This window comes from Pelobates fuscus, chromosome 4, assembly GCF_036172605.1.
Source record: "Pelobates fuscus isolate aPelFus1 chromosome 4, aPelFus1.pri, whole genome shotgun sequence".
NCBI classification, from domain to species: domain Eukaryota; kingdom Metazoa; phylum Chordata; class Amphibia; order Anura; family Pelobatidae; genus Pelobates; species Pelobates fuscus.
The window spans coordinates 87,787,875-87,804,888 of record NC_086320.1 but is presented as its reverse complement, the minus strand read 5'-3'; the positions used below and the strand labels follow the sequence as shown (position 1 = coordinate 87,804,888).

The window sequence follows — 17,014 nt, the reverse complement described above, 5'->3', positions numbered from 1 at the left end:
AATAAACTAAAAAGAGCAAGTAGGAGTTTATGTGGCTTCTGGGGAGATCACATTGGCCTGGGCACACCCTGTATCCATGATGCTATAATCTTGCAAAGGCTGTCAGGAGTGTGATCTGCTTTTAGCCTTATCCTTTTCCTAAAATGTATATCATATAGTGACTGGGAGGAAGGGAACGCTACAAATATAGGACTGATTCATTTTACTTTCAATTAGACTAGTAACCAGGTTAACAAATATTGTGTTCCAGCAAGTCAGAGATGTTTAGATATTCTATTTTGTTTTTTTTGAATTAGCCCTTTGATTGAGAATATTTTATACCATATGAAATAATACAATTTTTTTATTTTTTTATTTTATTCAAATGATGTCTGCGTTCTAACAGAACATTCTGGAGAGTGCTACAATGTAATGTAAGAGTTCTGTTTAGAATATCACTGGATGCCTTAGTAAGCAGCACATGGAGCTTGGCTGCTGATAAGAGCTGCGTGTCCCTTTAAGAGGAGAAGAAGGGGGGTCAGAGAGAGATGTGAATGAAAGCACTAGTGAATTCTTGCATAAATTATGCCTGGTGGCCGTGTGACGTCACGCAGCTGTGTGGTGGAGGGGAGGGGGGTAGTGGAGCGCGTGGGATGGGCGGGGCGTCCAGTGTGTGTGAGAGAGAGTGAGTGAGTTCGCGGCCCCGCGGGTGCGCGCTCGGTCCTCGGGGAGGACGCGTGAACGCGGCTAAGAAGCTGGTGCCCGGAGTGTGTGTGTGAGGGAGTGAGTGGGATCCCCCCGGTCTGTGAGTGTCCGGCGGAGCCGCGGGTTCGCCTCCTCCGTGCGGACGCGCTCGTGCACTGCCCGGATTAAACTTGAGCTGAAATTAAAACACAAAGGAAGGAAAGCGGCGAGAGATAGAGGACAAGAAGGTGGAAGACGGGACGCGGACACTGAGAGAGTAAGGATCGGGAGGAATAAAGATAAAAGGTGGAGTGTGGGAAAGCGTAAACTCCAGCCATTGAGATCTTCCCCCTCCTCCCCTGCAGCCCGGAGAGGAGGGAAGGGGGGAGAGGGAGATAAGTGTCCCTATCCTGGGATCTGCTCATCACACAATAGGAGCCCCGGATCCGGCACCCTGAAGGGGTAAGTGAGAGCAGGTACTCAGAGCCCGTGGGGGGTGGGTAGCAGTGCTGAGTGAGTGCAGGGGGGAGTAGCAATGCGGAGTTCATGGGGGAGCACACCGTGATATACGGGTAAAGGGGACAGTTCGTGGCTAACATTGCCGTCCTTAACTAGCCAAGTCACTCCCGGGAGCTCAACTTGCCTGTGAGCTGGGGTTTGGTGCCCTTTGGAAGTTTGGTGGCTCTTTGATGGAGATCCTCGGGGAGTTAGAACTCTAGGGAGATCCTACTATTTTCCCCCTCTGGAATAAGTGCTGTCTGTGCGTGTTATGTGTTTTTTTTGTTTTGTGTGCTGCTTCTGTGTGTTGTGTTTTTGTGCTGTCCTTGCAGAGCACGAGTCTCCCAGTATACAGTGCATGGAGAGGGGGAGGGAGGGCAGAGAATAGATGGAGGATCCTGTGGCCGGAGGGAGGAGGAGGGGGTGAGATCCTGACCGCATGAGGAGATCCTGTCCTTCAAACCTTCACCCCCCTCTCTCCAATCACGACCGGTCATATCGCGATTTGGGGATACTGGATCTATGCATCCGCAGGCTAGGTGATCAACTTGGGCAAAGTGTGTGCATGAATGAGGGGGAGTGCTTATAAAGTGAGGGGCCCGGAGTGTTGATATCACAAGAGTGTGTGTGTATATGTGTGGATCACCATATGTGTAAAACCCTGTTATTGTAGATACATAGGTGTATTCCGGAGTGTCCCATTCAGCTTTCCATCCTGCTACAAATTGTGCATCTCCTTGATACTTTGTATCAGCCAGGAACGGTTCTGAAGGTTCTAGCATGTATCAGCCAGGAAAGGTTCGGAGGGTTCCATGCATGCTCCCTGTGCACCTTGTCCAGTGAGATCAGTATAAGAGGATGAGGAGACATGTTTTGTGTGCATTTCCAGGGGACGTTTGAGTGGCAAACAGTTTGGGGGAGGGGGCACATTTTGCTTTGAGGAACACGAGGTGCCTTGTCCGCAGAGCCAAAAAAAAAGTACTGGATTAAACAAGGACTAAGGGCAACACAGTGAGCAAAGCTTCAATTGCCACCATTCTATCCCCAAGCAGCCTTTCTGATCGGATTGTGATTATGGGGATGAAGCACAAGGAGAATGATTTCAGACTCTCCTATCCTTACTGTCTATATTGGTTTCTCCTGTAAACACAGACCAAGTGTGTGCGGACCCACCATGTGGGCAATTGCCGAAACTATGCTTTTATTTAAAGTATACTTGTTTCTATTTTATGTAGTTTGCTTATTTATTTTATTTTAATAACTGGACGGGATGGTGGCTCTGATCCCTTCACACCTACACTTGCCTCCTCTCCTGGGATGATTAAATAAAAGGGCAGGCTTTGGGAGATTGCTGTTAAGAGTCGATAAGTAAGGCGATAATATGAGGAGGATAAGTGGGGTGGTTAGGTCATTGTCCTGGTGGGATGTGCAGATAGAAATGGCCTCCTTGCTTTATTTTTTTTTTCCCCTCTATACATCCTGCTGGTCTGTGGCAGTACTGGGTCCTGCTGGTGTGGTGGGGGGGTTGATGATGGGAGGGAGAAGGGGAGGCTGTTGGTTAGACTCATGGAGAAGGCGCTGCAGGCTGCCAGCAGCCATCATTGCAAAGCGTTCATCTCCTCCTGATGGCCTTTCACAGGAGGGTACCCGGGGGAGGGGTAAATCAGAAAGCCATTCCCTACAGAAACCTAATTAGGCACCCTGGAACTGCCAGAAATCTGGGGGGTTTAACAGGGTACCTAGCAAAGTGCTATCACGCCTTTTTATTTAAAGTGTCTTCTCTCATGTAACAAACAATAGACAAAGGACACAAAAGTAGCAATTGAGGAGGAGTTCCCTGTGAATGGGAGAGCTCACCGACCCACACCATGCTCTGTGATCCTCCCAGAGACTTTCTCTGGCTCTCCCAGAAAACTAGCTCTGTACTAACATATACTACACTTAGCCATTTGGGGCAGGTGCAATCCCTAAAATAAAGTTTTTATTTTTTTATTTTTTAGATCTTTGTGGATTTCCTCTCCTTCCTTTATCAAGCAACTTTATTTTATCCTGCCTATTTAGATGAGCAGAATCTCTCTGCTCCAAACCTGAAACAGGAAGATGTCCCCTGTAAGTCCTCAGCAGCCATGCATGTTAATGACAGGGAGCCTATTGTCCTGATGAAATTCTGCTATGATTGCCTGATTCCTCCCACTAGTATCACCACCAGGAGGGAAAAGAAAACCTTGCAACACTGCTTTAATTCACACTAGCACAGCTCTGCCATTTTTTTTCTCTCTAAATAAAGTTTCAGACCCCCATGCACAGTGCATTACCCAACTCTCACACAACAGAAGCTTCCCTGGCTAACTTAAAATGGCAGCTTAAATATAACAGGGACCTAGTCATTGACACTGATAATGACTGAACAATCTTAAGAGTTGCATGCTTTAGGCAGATGGCAAGGCACCATCCTCAAACCTTCCCCACATTATACATTATTTTATTTTTGTTTGCTTTTTTTCCCCTTCATTTTTATTAATAAATTTCAAGTGGAAGACTTGTAACAAAAATATTAAATTACCAGTTTAATAGAGGGTGAAATGTGGGGTATCTTAAATTGCTATAAGTGCAATAGTACCAATGTTGTAACAGGTTTTGCTTTGTTTTAGTAGCATTCTTAAATCATATTAATGCAACATTGAAACATGTTTGCATAACTTCTCCACTCTTGTTGGTCTTCTTTATTTCTTAGGTTTTTTGTTGTTTGTTGTGCCATTTGTTTGTATATTTGAAGAAAGTTTTTTTTTTTTTTTTTATGTGTTGAAAGGAGAGAGGCTTGTTAGTATTTTTTTTTTATTTGCTGTGGATTGGAATGCATTTTTGGTAGTATAACAAGTATTGCAATTAATGTACTTTTCTGTCTGTATACATATGGTTGATATAGCTGTAATGTCACTGGAAAAATGTTTTGCAAAGAGAGGGTGGGAGAACATATCCTGAGTTAGCCAAAGAGGAATTGTATGGGTTTTAAGCTACAGTGTGCAATTCTCTGTTTTACTATCAGCACTGCAGAATGTTTTTTTTTTTTTTTGTTTTTTTTTTAAATAAATATAGTAAAACATAAAATCTAGTGTTAAATATTTGTCATTATAGCATGCATACAGCTAATAAAAGGCTAACTTTAACCTATTGGTTAAATTGTATAAACTTAACAGTCTATGTAATGGCTTGGTCATGAAGGATTAAAATAAGTGATATGACAAATTGAAAACCTCTAATACCTAGCCTTTCATTTTACCCTCCTGTTGTGGAACCAAACAGTGTAATTTACCTGATACTGAAGGGGTTAATATCGAGCTTTGATTCTGTACCCCATTCCTTTTTTTTTTTTTTTTTTTTTTAATATATATAAAGCATTTTTGCACTTTGCTCTCCTGCCATCCCTGCTGGGAACCTACTCTGTGAATCTTCCACCCTTTCTATTAAGGACTATTTCCTTTGAATCTGCCCCCTCTTGCTTTTAGAGCATGACCTCCTTTTACTGACAATTTTCTAAACCACTTTCTTTTAGTACATCCTTTTATATTACGTTTCTGTGAAAAGCAAAGACATGTGGAGATATATATGTAGTCCACAACATGAGAATGTGATTGCAAAATTTTATATATATATATATATATATATATATATTTGCAATCACATTCTCATTACCACTGTCAAACTGCAAGCAAAGTATTCAGCCATATTAGATCTTTAACCACTCATTTCCCAGAGTTAACACTATACTTCCAGCCTGAAGTGGGCAATGTTGTCATTTCCAACGTCACATACTGCTTTTACCAATCCGGATGCTGCATGCTGTCCTGTGTCTCTCGTTGCATGTGCATCATTTGAGCCTAGTGGAAGGATGTAAATATTTACTATATTTTCTGCATTTAAGTGAACTAGCCAGGATGGCGAGATTTGATTTTTCTTTTACACATTGTAGCTATTTGTATTTAAAAAAAAAAAAAAAATGTAGATCTATAGATTAGATTTGTTAGATTTAGTTTTTTGATGATTATGTATTTTTAAGGTGACACTTCTTGGAGAACTCTGCTCCAAGTCTGTTTTGGTTATGAAATAAAAAAAGAATCATGTTTGTTTTACTTTGTGCTTCCACTAAATGTTTGCAGGTTTTGGTTTTCAATTCACTGTTTAGTGAATAAACCTCAGCTAGTGATTGTGAACAAACCCCTGTATTGCTTTTTGTGTTCTCTGTATTCAGTAGATGCCAAGAGGTCTATAGGGGAGGCAGGCAAATACAATGTTTTGATACTTCCTCGGTGGTTAAGGTCTTTTTGTGTTAATGACAATTGAAGTGTAATAAGAGAACACAGAGAGACATGACACCTCTGGAACCAGAGCTGGCTATGTAGTGCTGGTCAAATTGTAGACATTTTGTCCTGTGGAAAGTATCTATAACTTACAGTTGGGAACATTTGGTGTGATAGGTGCCCTGTTGGTTGGAATAATTATCCAAACAGGAGGAGTTATATCCTAATTTGTTCCTTCTTGTAGTGAGCAGTCGTAGAGTTAAAACAAATGTTTATAAACTGTTTTGTTGCTGCTTCTGCCCTGTACTAGTTACAGTTTTTTGTGCTGCTCTAATTCATGCAGTGCTTGAGATAAAATAGATCCTGATTGCAAAAATACTTTTAGATTTCCTTTTTATGGCAAGCTTCTTGTCTTGGTGATAAAATATTTGTGATCCTAGAAGGTAGACTTCTAGATAAATGGGCAACCTGTGTAGCACTCTCCTGCTGTTTCCTGGTTAAAACCAAACTTTCAATCAGCCACACAATACATTTTATTTCCTTTTTTTTTTTTTTTTTTTTTTTTTTTCACTAGTAGTAGTTGGTTATTAAATTATGACAGGGAGCCTGATATAGTGCTTTGGTTTTTGGTACTGTGTTAGACTATGACAACAGAAGTATCTACGAAGTCAGGTTCTCTCTATGGCTCGTGCTGCTGTGTTGCCCTGCTTCAGACTTGAATCATTCATTTCTTTAACTACTCAAGGACCAATGATATGTCAGAACTTTCCTGACTACATGTGGTTTGCCTAATCCTACACTAGAAAGGTTCTAAATCAATATTTGTTTGTATATAATTGCTGTGATAATCCTGTAACCATATATTTTTGAGTTAAAGGAAATGTCTGCTTGCAATTCGGAGTTTGTGTGCATGTTGTGGTGTTTTTTTTTTTTTGTTCCAGGGTTTCAGTCCTGTATTTGTTTGTTTAAAAAAAAAAAATAAAAAAAAAAATATATATAATTTTTTTTTTTTTTCGTGATGGCCATTTGCACTCTGTTTAAACATCTTATATACCTATGTTTTAAATTAACATTATCATAATAACAAAAATTAATATAAAATCATTATACATGTATAAGGGACCAATTGTGAGCTCGTAATGCAGACGTTGACCTACCCTATGACTAGTTGTGCCTTAGGGTTGGTGGCACAGTGACCAACCTTCTCTGCCTAGGAAGGATACTTAGTTATCATTTGGCCTATAAAATAAGTAGGTTGCATGACACCAAAGCTGTTAAGGATGTTCTTAATAAGCGTGTAAAAGCTGCTTAGATCAGAGCTGTAACATAACATTCTTTTTAAGCTGTTCCCAGGTAAGGTTGAATAGCTAAACTGCTAACAGTGCAGATTGTTTATGAATAAATATCATGCTTGCATAAAATATCTAAAAGTCTTACTTTTTTAGAACCTCTCCTCATTATCAAATCCATCTTTATCAATGACTATTTATTTGGAGCTGGGTAAAATGTTTACACATATCATACTGGAAAACTGTACCCAGGCTATTGGAATTAGAGCCTCAAAGTGCCCTGCTCCTTTCATTCTATAAAAGTTATAAAATGGCTAAATGGGCTATAAACACCATAACCACTATAGCTGGTCAGGGATTGGAATTTTTTGTCACTCCAGGTGTTGTGGACTTCACCCACCATAATGTTATTAGAATCATAATGCTGACAAAGGATCAGGGTAGATGTAGTCCACATCTGAAGTACTGGCGGTTGCCTACTCCTGTGACCTTACCCAACCCCCATCTATTGGAGATTCTGTACTGTGGACTACTTATCCCTTGATGCTTTGCCAGCATTATGTCTGTAAGAGCATTACCGGCAATGTAGTCCACAACAGTGCCGAAGGTTAAGAATAAGTTGATTATTGTCCATCCAAAATATTTGTACAGAGTGAGCAATTACTGCATGCTTTGATATGTCTTGATAGACTCTGAGGGCTGGGTTATAGCAGAATTCCATGTGTCCAAGTAACAAATATAACTTTCTGATCAACCAAATTGGCACTAAACAAGCCTGTCTCCAGTCAGTGGTGCCATGAGCAACGTAGCTACTATCCCTCTATAACTGAGCACTCATAATCTTTTTATCTGGGCTTCCTACTGCTTGACCTGGAGAATGCATTGTGCTCTCACCTTTCGTTTATTTTGGACAGACAATGATGTGAACTTCCTCATGATGACATCTGCCGTAAGGGGGTGTACCTAGCATGATGGATAATCCCCCGGGTTTGTGTCAAACCTGCCCCTGTGGGTGTGCTTTAATCATAGCCTTCGTGCTTAGCTTTTGTGAGCACCATCACTACAATAAGCTGCATGGTTTTTTTTTGGTTTGCCCATTTAAATCTGTAGTTTTCAGGAGCCTCCTGCTTATTATATATGCTTGTGGTGTTCAGAAGCTTTTTCATCTGTAAACAGAAATACCGAAAAATGGGGAGAAAGCTGATTTCATATCCCACTTTTTGTGAATAAAATCGTTTAGTAAAAATTCTGTTTGAAAAATATCTAGCTAGAACACCAGATTGCTGCCATTTTGTTGATGTGACCTAGAAGAAAGTAATAGAAATAAGACAAACTAGCAGGATGCTAATGAAATTGCAGGCTGAAATATTGAAGTCAAAAAGTTTTGCTGTTAAGAGCCTGTAGTCAGAATAATTGATACTGATGACAATACCTCCTTATGGTTTTTTATTTTGACTGTTTATCGAGACTATTGATACAAACACGTATTGAAAAGACTTGTCATTCTGTGAGTAACAGCCATTATATCCATTATTTCTAATGTCTGATCAAGCATGTCTTTTCATTTAAACCTGTTGCTAAACGTAACACTGTGTCAAGAACTCTGTTTACTTTACACCGGACCTTGTAAGACCCACCTTTCATCATGAGATGGCTTTAAAATGGTCTTCATTAGCTCTAAGTTTAGATTACTCGTTGGACTACTTCTCTTAGTCTTTTGAAAATAAGTGGTGAATTTAAAACTTTCCAATCTGACACTTTTTAAGAACAATCATTTTTGTTACTGATTACCTCAGTGTGAAAGTAAAGTAATGGTAAACTGACATTTTATAGATGTTTGCTGTTTTAGAGATTCAAATTCTGTTCACGTACAGGAAAATAAAATAGAATTGCTGTAGAAGTGTTCTACCCCAGTAATAGCCATAGCTGGTGTAGAATTCTAAATATCAGCGTTAAAACAAACAAGACATGCTCATTAAAAACAATTGAAATTATTAACCATCCAATGGGTATCTTCAAGGAATCCGGTGATACTGCTGGGAAGGCAGTCACAGGATATATGCAATGATCTCCAAGTTGGTAACAATGCCACATTTAATAGTAAAAATACATTTACAGGCAGAAAGTGTGTGGTGTACAATAGCTCCATAAACTGTGAAAGAGATTGCCTTTTCTTGATGAGGTGATATCTCGGTAATCTGTATTTAAAGGAAAGTTATAGTGTTAAGAATACAAACCTGTATTCCTAATGTTACAGTGCTCCTGTCCACCCCCACCCTTATTTGCTAAAAAAAATAAAATAAATGTATACTTGCCCTTTTCCAGCACTGAGACTCCATTTACGCTGCTGTACCTTTTACGATGTCATTGAGGAGGCGACGCTTCCTCCTGCCATGGTCCCATCCAAGGTGAGAATTTGGACACCTGATGCTCATTTGCCGCGAGCACTGTGCACATCCGGTGCTTCTCATAGTAAAGCAGCATTGAATCAATCCTTTCTGATGAGCTGCAAGAGCACGTGACCACGTTTTACTCTCATTACAGCGGAAGTACATCTAGTGGCTGTCTTTATGACGGCATCTAGATGTCTATTTAAACTTTCAAGCTAAACATTGACTTTTCTGCAGGTGTTGTACCTTTAAAGGGTTAGACATACAGGACCACGTCATTGAGATGACTTTAGTGGTCCTTTTTTAAATTCTGTTCAGACAGGCATGGCAGTTACAGGAGCTGTTTGAGAATTGATGGGAGACTGTAAGAAAGCTTTGCTTCACAAAATTAATGTGACCTAATACATGCACATGTTTCCTTCCCATGCATATTGTGGGTTGGAAGGCAGGTAGTTAAAAAAATAAAATAAAAAAAATGGTATGTGTAATGTTATTGGTAAAGTCCTGAAAAATCTTGCTGGCATACCATATGCTTGATCGCCAAATTCTAGACTGGAGGTTAATGTTGGGTAATTATGCTCCATTTTATAATTTTCTGATTATTTTAAGAGTACTCCCTTAGCATGTAGCTGCTTCAAAGTATGACAGGAAGTGACAAAGTAAAATTTGCTTCCTTCCACAAATAAAGAAAAAGCAATTCCTACCAATATAGGCCACCAAATTCCATTTTTAACTTACAATAGTTTACTTTTCTATACACCACTGAGCACCGCAAGAGATACAAATTTCGAAATGATCAATGACGACCTTCTATAACATTCATCATGTGATGGGCATACCTGTTTATTGCTGTGCAGTCAGTTTGAAAAAATATAAAAAATGAATTTTTGTGTCCCAAGTATAATGGACACCGGACCTATAATCAAATGTATGGCAAAAATGAATTCATGTCCAGGTTATTTACTAAAGCGAGAATTTAAAGTGAATTTCAAATTTAAAACCAAAGTAGTCTAACTTAAAATCACAGCTGACGTAGAGGACACGTCCAATTACCCTATTGTGGGCTTAAATGAGAAATTCACAATTTTTTTTTCTTTATTGAAAAACTGTTTATATGATTTTGCTGCCTTAAATTTGTGATGCTAATTAATTTAGACTTGAAGATGTGAGATTTTACGATTGAAAGTATAGTTTTAAAATGTTGTAAAATCTATAAAATTAGAAAGTGTTTTCTGTACTGTTGGATATAGGTTTATATATATATATATATATATATATATATATATATATATATATATATATATATATATATATATATATATATATATATATATTTCCTGTTGATTCATTGTTAAATGCTAAAATTCAGTCTTAATTTTCTGTATGGGTATATATGCTTCAAATAGCAAACTTCTATAGGCTATAGCTACAAGGCCATTAAAGGACGCGTGTACGTGTAGCCATGTGACCAAGCCTGTTATGTTTTGTATGTCTATGCAATCCTCTATTTTATCATCCACGATGTAGAATGTTAATGCTTTATAAATTGAATACAACATTAAATCTATTGCCAAATATTGGGCATAGTTGCCTGAAACCCATTTACGAGGCTAACTTTGCATAATGGACAAATTACACAACTTTATCAGCCAATCTAATACCTTGGCCAGCCTTAAATAAAGGGTCAAATAATCCAGTGATCTGAAAATAAAGACATATGATACCGAGCCTTTTATTTTACCGAGTACTGATGGGGGTTAATATCATGCATTGATTCTCTACCCCATTTTTTATACTGATGGTTATCAAGGGGTTGTGTTTAAGCATTTAGTGTTCCTTTTTGCAGTGTGCTCTGTTGCCGTCCCTGCTGAGCATCTGCACTGAATCTTCCACCCTTTCTATTAAGGACTATTTCCTTTGAATCTCCCCCCCTCTAGCTTTTAGAGCTTGACCTCCTTTTACTGACAATTTTCTAAAATCGCTTTCCTTTAGCACTTTTGTTCAACATGTCTGTAGTTCTAAAATAACAGGAAATATATGTAGCCATATTAGAGATTTTATTTGAAGATTTCCATTGTATTGGATCTCACACCAATTCCCATACACCTAAAGTGCAAAAACAAGTCCAAAACACCTAAACCCATGATTTTTTTTTTTTGTCAAGTGGATCTCCTCATAATTTAACCTTCTAGCCTAATTTCCAGGTGATTTTACCTCCCATGCCCCCAAACACAATTTGATGTATATAACCTCTTCTTCCCCCAGTGTCCATAACATAAAGATGTTTTTTGAGATCTTTCAGCCCATCAACTAATTACTGAGAATGCTTGTCTGTGAAGTTACACGCGCATGCTCACTGAGTTCTAATCAGTAATTCAGAAATGTTTGGTTTAAAGATCAGAACAATCAGACTAGTTTGAACTGCTTAATTATTTGTAAATCTTCCAGCTTTGATATACATCTCTGATTTGAGCATTAACATTCTACGTTATAGCTGTATATTACTCTTAATTTGAAGTCAGGGCAATGCTAAATTCAAATAATTAGACTATTTTTTTTTTCTTCTGTACGTTTATGTAACAAAAATGTAAAAACAATTCCCTGTAGTTTATACAATATAGGTGTTATGACTAAACTTTTCCATACTAGGTAAACTGCTTTAAGTGTAGTGGAAAATTGCTGTTAGAATAGATTATTGTATTTGGTTTGTGCCAAAATTGTGTTAATAACCTAACAAATTGTGGTGGTGACAAACAATGGTGGCATCTGTTTCAACTATGGCTTGCATTGGTGTTTTGCAGAGCTTAAATAAAATGGTTTATATTGTTTACTAAGTTTTAATACGGTGCCAGAAATTCAGCTTGTGCCTAAATTTTATTATGCTATTTCCGCGAAACGCTGCTGTTTAGTAAAACGAAATATTCCATCAGACTGCTAAGCAGGAAAAAACAAAAAGCTGAATCTGCTCTGTATGTAGCCTTTTTAAATTTAACATGGTCTAGTCATACAGGCATCTGCATCAGGGAAGTCCAACACTGGCCCTAGATACGCCTTCTATAATCTTAGTTTATCGAACGTGTGCAGAACTACGTGAAGCTTACAAATCGGAATAAAGTTACTATTGCATAAGGGGGTTAAGGGATTAAAAGGGGGGAAAAAAAAACCATTAAAATAGGGGCAGTTGTACAAATTAAGCTTGATTGAGCAGGGCCATCTACTTTTTCTGTTTGTTCACCTTACACTGTTTGTTTCACCTACTTGTTTATTCGTTGTATATTGGTGCAGAAGCATGTTTACATCAGTTTTACTTGGTGTCCATGCTGCACCAATGTGCTTTAAGCCATCTGCTTTCCTCTCTGTGCAGTTTTAGAACCAGGTTACAAAACATTCCCAGTCCTGTTCTCGATTAAAAGTAACTTTTTAAGAATGCTAACCATTTTGTATTAAAACCGATTTTTCTTTTATTAGACACTTGTGCTGAGCATGGTTTGAAGGGCCATTTCTCGTTCCCTTCCCACAATTCCAAAAAAGTATGATCGTACAGATACAAGTTTCCACCTGTCAAAGTATGACAGTGGGTGAGCTGGAAGGTCCTAAAATATTACTGATAGTTTCTAACATGGTCAGTATTTTGTCAGGTACTGCATCACGTACCTGTTGAAGGCTGTGTTTCTCCAAGAGGGCCACAACATTAGCTCTGAGTGGATGGGTGTTCACCTCCACACTCACATTCTTAGTACAGCATTTAGCATTGCCCTGCATGCGAAAAAGGTTTTTCATACAACCTTTGGAAGAAATTGAATGCCCCCTGCATTTAGACCACTATTGCAAATTTTTGCTTTGATGCTGGTGTAAATGTTAAATGTGTGTATTTTTTTAATTGTTTTTTTTTAAAAAAAATTGATTTCATTATTGCATTTTCAAGCAATATAAACACATGCCATTGTATTGACATTCTACATATGTTACTTAAACTCTTGAAATTCTTCCCATCAGTCCAATCACCATTCTATATTTAAATATAAGTAACTTTTGCGGTGTTTGGCGTTTTCTTTCCCTCACTACCTAAAGTTTACAGATAGTGTTTTTTTATGTGTGTACCGAAAGGATACACTTTTCTCTAGTATACAGCTGAAGACCCTTTTAAATGAATGCCTAGCACACACGTTTGCTCTTCAGCACTCCTTAATCTGAAAAAAATTATCTTTTGCCCGTTTATGTGAAATTATACTTTTTTTTTTTTATTTTTGTTTATTTTTTTTCCCCCTTTAAACAGCAAAGATTCTAGCATTCTGTTCAGTGTTCAACATGCATCTCCTTCAGAAAATGTTGCATTTATTGTGGAGAAGTTTACAAATACAATACAAAAAGTTAAATAACATAGGCCATAAGCCTCTCAACCAGAGCCAAAACCAGCTTCAGCCTGTTTAAATCATGTCTGTTTTAAACATCTGTAGATCCCTTGCTTCCTATTGGCTGTGGCAATCTAGTAAACGTCATAGGAAATCCTAGCAATACTGCAAGAGAAATGATGGTCATGGCAGCTTTTTGTTAGAATACAGTTTAGGTAGGAAAAAAAATATTTTTTATTTGTCAATTCTAGTTTCCACGTCTTGTTCTCTTGGGAATTAAAAAATCCGACCGATTCTTTAACATCGGCTCAGATGAGGAAATCGCTGTTTTTCCAAACCAATTTGCTGTGAAGGTGGGACCCTAATAACTATGATGAGGATCATTAATCCTATAAAATTTATATTCAGAAATTAGTTTACTGTCCACATACAACTCCAAATTGTGCATCCATTTCTGTTATTTGTTGTTCTTTGTGGTTTTTTTATTTATTTTTTCTTCACAAAAAAATAAGCGCTAATTTATTCCATATGGATATAAATCTGGAAATTTTTCAAATTCAGAAGTGAAACATAGTTTACTAGAAGAAACATTTTTGCTTTAATTGCAAACTATAGCAGAATCTGTGTGATAAGATCGCAAGTTAGATTTTTTTTCTTTTTTCAATTCTTATTTTTGTGTGAGAACATTTCATATGTCTTTTGTTTAAAATATCTATTGCTTAAAAAATGGTGACAGGAAGTGGTGACATTTATACACGTTTTCTCCTGTTTTCAAGTAAATTTTGCTACTATGGTGCATTTTTTTTTTCTTTTCATTATACCACAATTATTTTTTTGTTTTTCTTGCCACTACTTTTCACATCAGCTCCATTCCCTAATTACTTCGCAGTTGGCGTTCTTCATATATGATAGCAAATATTATCGATTGAAAAAATATATATCATAAGACGTAGAGGTAATTGAATTATATTTTGTTGTGACAGTTTCTTGGTGCTTTAAAAAAAAAAAATTAAGTATAGCCAAAACTTTGCCTGCTTCTTTTAGGGTGTCCTCCTGCAGAGTATAGCATTTATCTTTAATTTCTGAATATTGATTGGGCCACATAGACGTACTTATAGTTTGTATGTAATGTACAAATAAAAGGTATAGATTGGCATACTTTACAGATTAACGACAAAATGACTATTTTGTATTCTTTCATTTCTTTGTTGTGAATATAGCTGGATTGCCCTGATTAGCGACGTTTTGATGTTGTTGTGGTATCTGCTTTGAGGCTATTATTTGTAATCTCACAACTAAGTATCGGCAGTTTTCATTTGTATTTCTGTTGACTTTGTCAACATGCTGTCATCACGCTAAATGTTTGGTTGTGGGAGCTTATTAATAATTACTTTTTTTTTTTTTTTTTTCTGAGATTAATAGGGGTTTCTGTTAAACTGCCCGGGAGCTGCTTTTGGCCAACATTTGTATTTTAATTCTTTAGCCCAGTGCCCATGTGTTGCATATTTTGATTTTGCAGACATAGTGAATTAATCTCTACTACTGCACGTGCCATCTACTGCATTTCCCATAATGCTTTTCAAATCACATGGATACCAGAGCATCATGGGTGATATAGTTCCCAGCATGTGCTGTTTTTACTGAATAGCTAGTACACTGTAAGTGTATAAAGACACTGCATAATCTGGGATGCAAACCTTTCTACCAGCAGATGTCTGTGTTTACGATGAATTTATAGTATGCTAGGAGTACGTTGTAGTAACAGCAGTGTTTTGCCCAAACAAAAGTGCAATCGTTCCTTTGCTTATGGAGTGTGCCTGAAATAAATGTTAACACGTTGTGTGCGCGTGGTTGCATGCCGTGTTAATTTGAAATGTTTTGAACCAATATTGTCACTGAAAGGGTTAAGAAGAAAAATAGAAAATGGGAGGGGGGTGGTTAGAGGGGGGGGGGGGGGTGGAAACCTTGGAATTATTGTTGGTATAGCCTAAGCAAAGCTTCTCTTGCCAAGCATGGCCTCCTTTTCACACAGTCCGTATGTGTTCCAGTCTCATCCAGACTTGAAACCCACACAAAGTTACTGCAACAATGGGCTACACATTCAGCTCTCACTTGGTCCAGGATGGGTGTGTGGGCTTTCTGGTAGAGTAACAGCAGGAGTAATAGTCAGGCAGCCTCACTGTCTGTCCTTCCGGAGACTTATGTCAGCCTTCAGTTTGCTTGAGGCATGTCTTACACTATAGTGATGATGGTTATTTCGGGAGAGTGATCCAAACACTGAATAATTTAGTTGAAATTTTATCCCACTACCTTTTGGTAACCACTTGTGCTGCATTTTGTTGGCAAAGGTTTGTGGGAGTTGTGGTTGACGGCCAGAGGCCTGGTATTTGACTTGTGCAGAGCATTGCTTTTACACTGTCCCTTTCCTACTCCAAAATAACTGTATGCTTGTCTGTGTGTAGTGGATCCCACCCGTTATTATATGGACTGAATTACAATGTTGCTCTACGCACTTATGCTTATTGATGGAGGTCAATGAATTGCATCATGATTTTGGCCTTCATTAAGATGCTCCACTCTGTGCTCTTTATATCTAAATCGTTAGAGTTCATAGGATGCTTACACAACATACTTTGTAAGATTCAAACGTTTCAGGTAGCCAAAGCTGTTAACAATCTAAAAGAGATCCATAACGGGGGTTCATGCAAGTAATAACAAGTGAGATTGGGAAGTTGATGACTAGAGAATTGACAGACATTTTGGCAATCCTGTTAAAAACACCATGATGGTTAGTAAGCGTGGGAGATGGTCAACACAATATTTTTGTGTATGTTGTTTCTTTATTGGGTCTCATGACGTTGGAGTGAGGGGGGTGATGGTGTGCGGACAAGAGTGAGTGTGTGTGTGTGTGTGTGTTTGAACAGCCACTGTGCAGAACCTTCCAGCTCACAGGCCTGACCTTTGCCCCGTGCATCCTGTGACACTCACCCAGTCTTTGTGTTGCACTTTATTCATGACGGTTATGTTTCCCCCATCACATATGCCACAGTCTTCCAAAGAGATAAATTATTTTCAGCTGCAGCACAGGCCAAAGAAAAGGCCCCTGGAGGTGTGGAGGAGGTGGTGGTGGGGGGATGGATGGAGGGAGGAGGGAGGGAAAGGGCTGGCCACACACTCTCAGGAGAATGGCCAGGTTGTTGTGAATGGCTGCTGTTTCACTGATCTCCAATAATGTGAAATTCAAAATGTAATTTTAACTGTTTCCGTCCCTAAATTAAATATTTTTTTGTCACCTGGATGGTAATTTACTTCCCTTTACCGTTTGTATTTAACTACCTCTAATGCAGAAACTGCACAATTTTTATTTATTTATTTACCCCCTTGTTTTGCCTTGCCTATTGACACCTATCTTTCGAATGTGGATGTGGCTAATTGACAGCTTTGTAAGCAAAAAGAATTATCAAGAGATCTCTTGCTGGTTAATGGCAATAATATGACTGCTTTCCATCCTTCTCCTCCCATCA

The 17,014-nt window shown here is 38.3% G+C and overlaps 1 protein-coding gene across 1 annotated transcript in view; it reads left to right on the top strand.

Annotated features, from left to right (window-relative positions):
• The first annotated feature begins 717 nt into the window (after positions 1–717).
• CHD7 (chromodomain helicase DNA binding protein 7) overlaps positions 718–17,014 on the top strand; it is a 102,744-nt gene continuing 86,447 nt past the window's right edge. The window contains exon 1 of the mRNA XM_063451369.1: positions 718–1,125. The gene's annotated coding sequence lies outside the window, so the exon portion shown is untranslated. The remainder of the gene's footprint in view (positions 1,126–17,014) is intronic.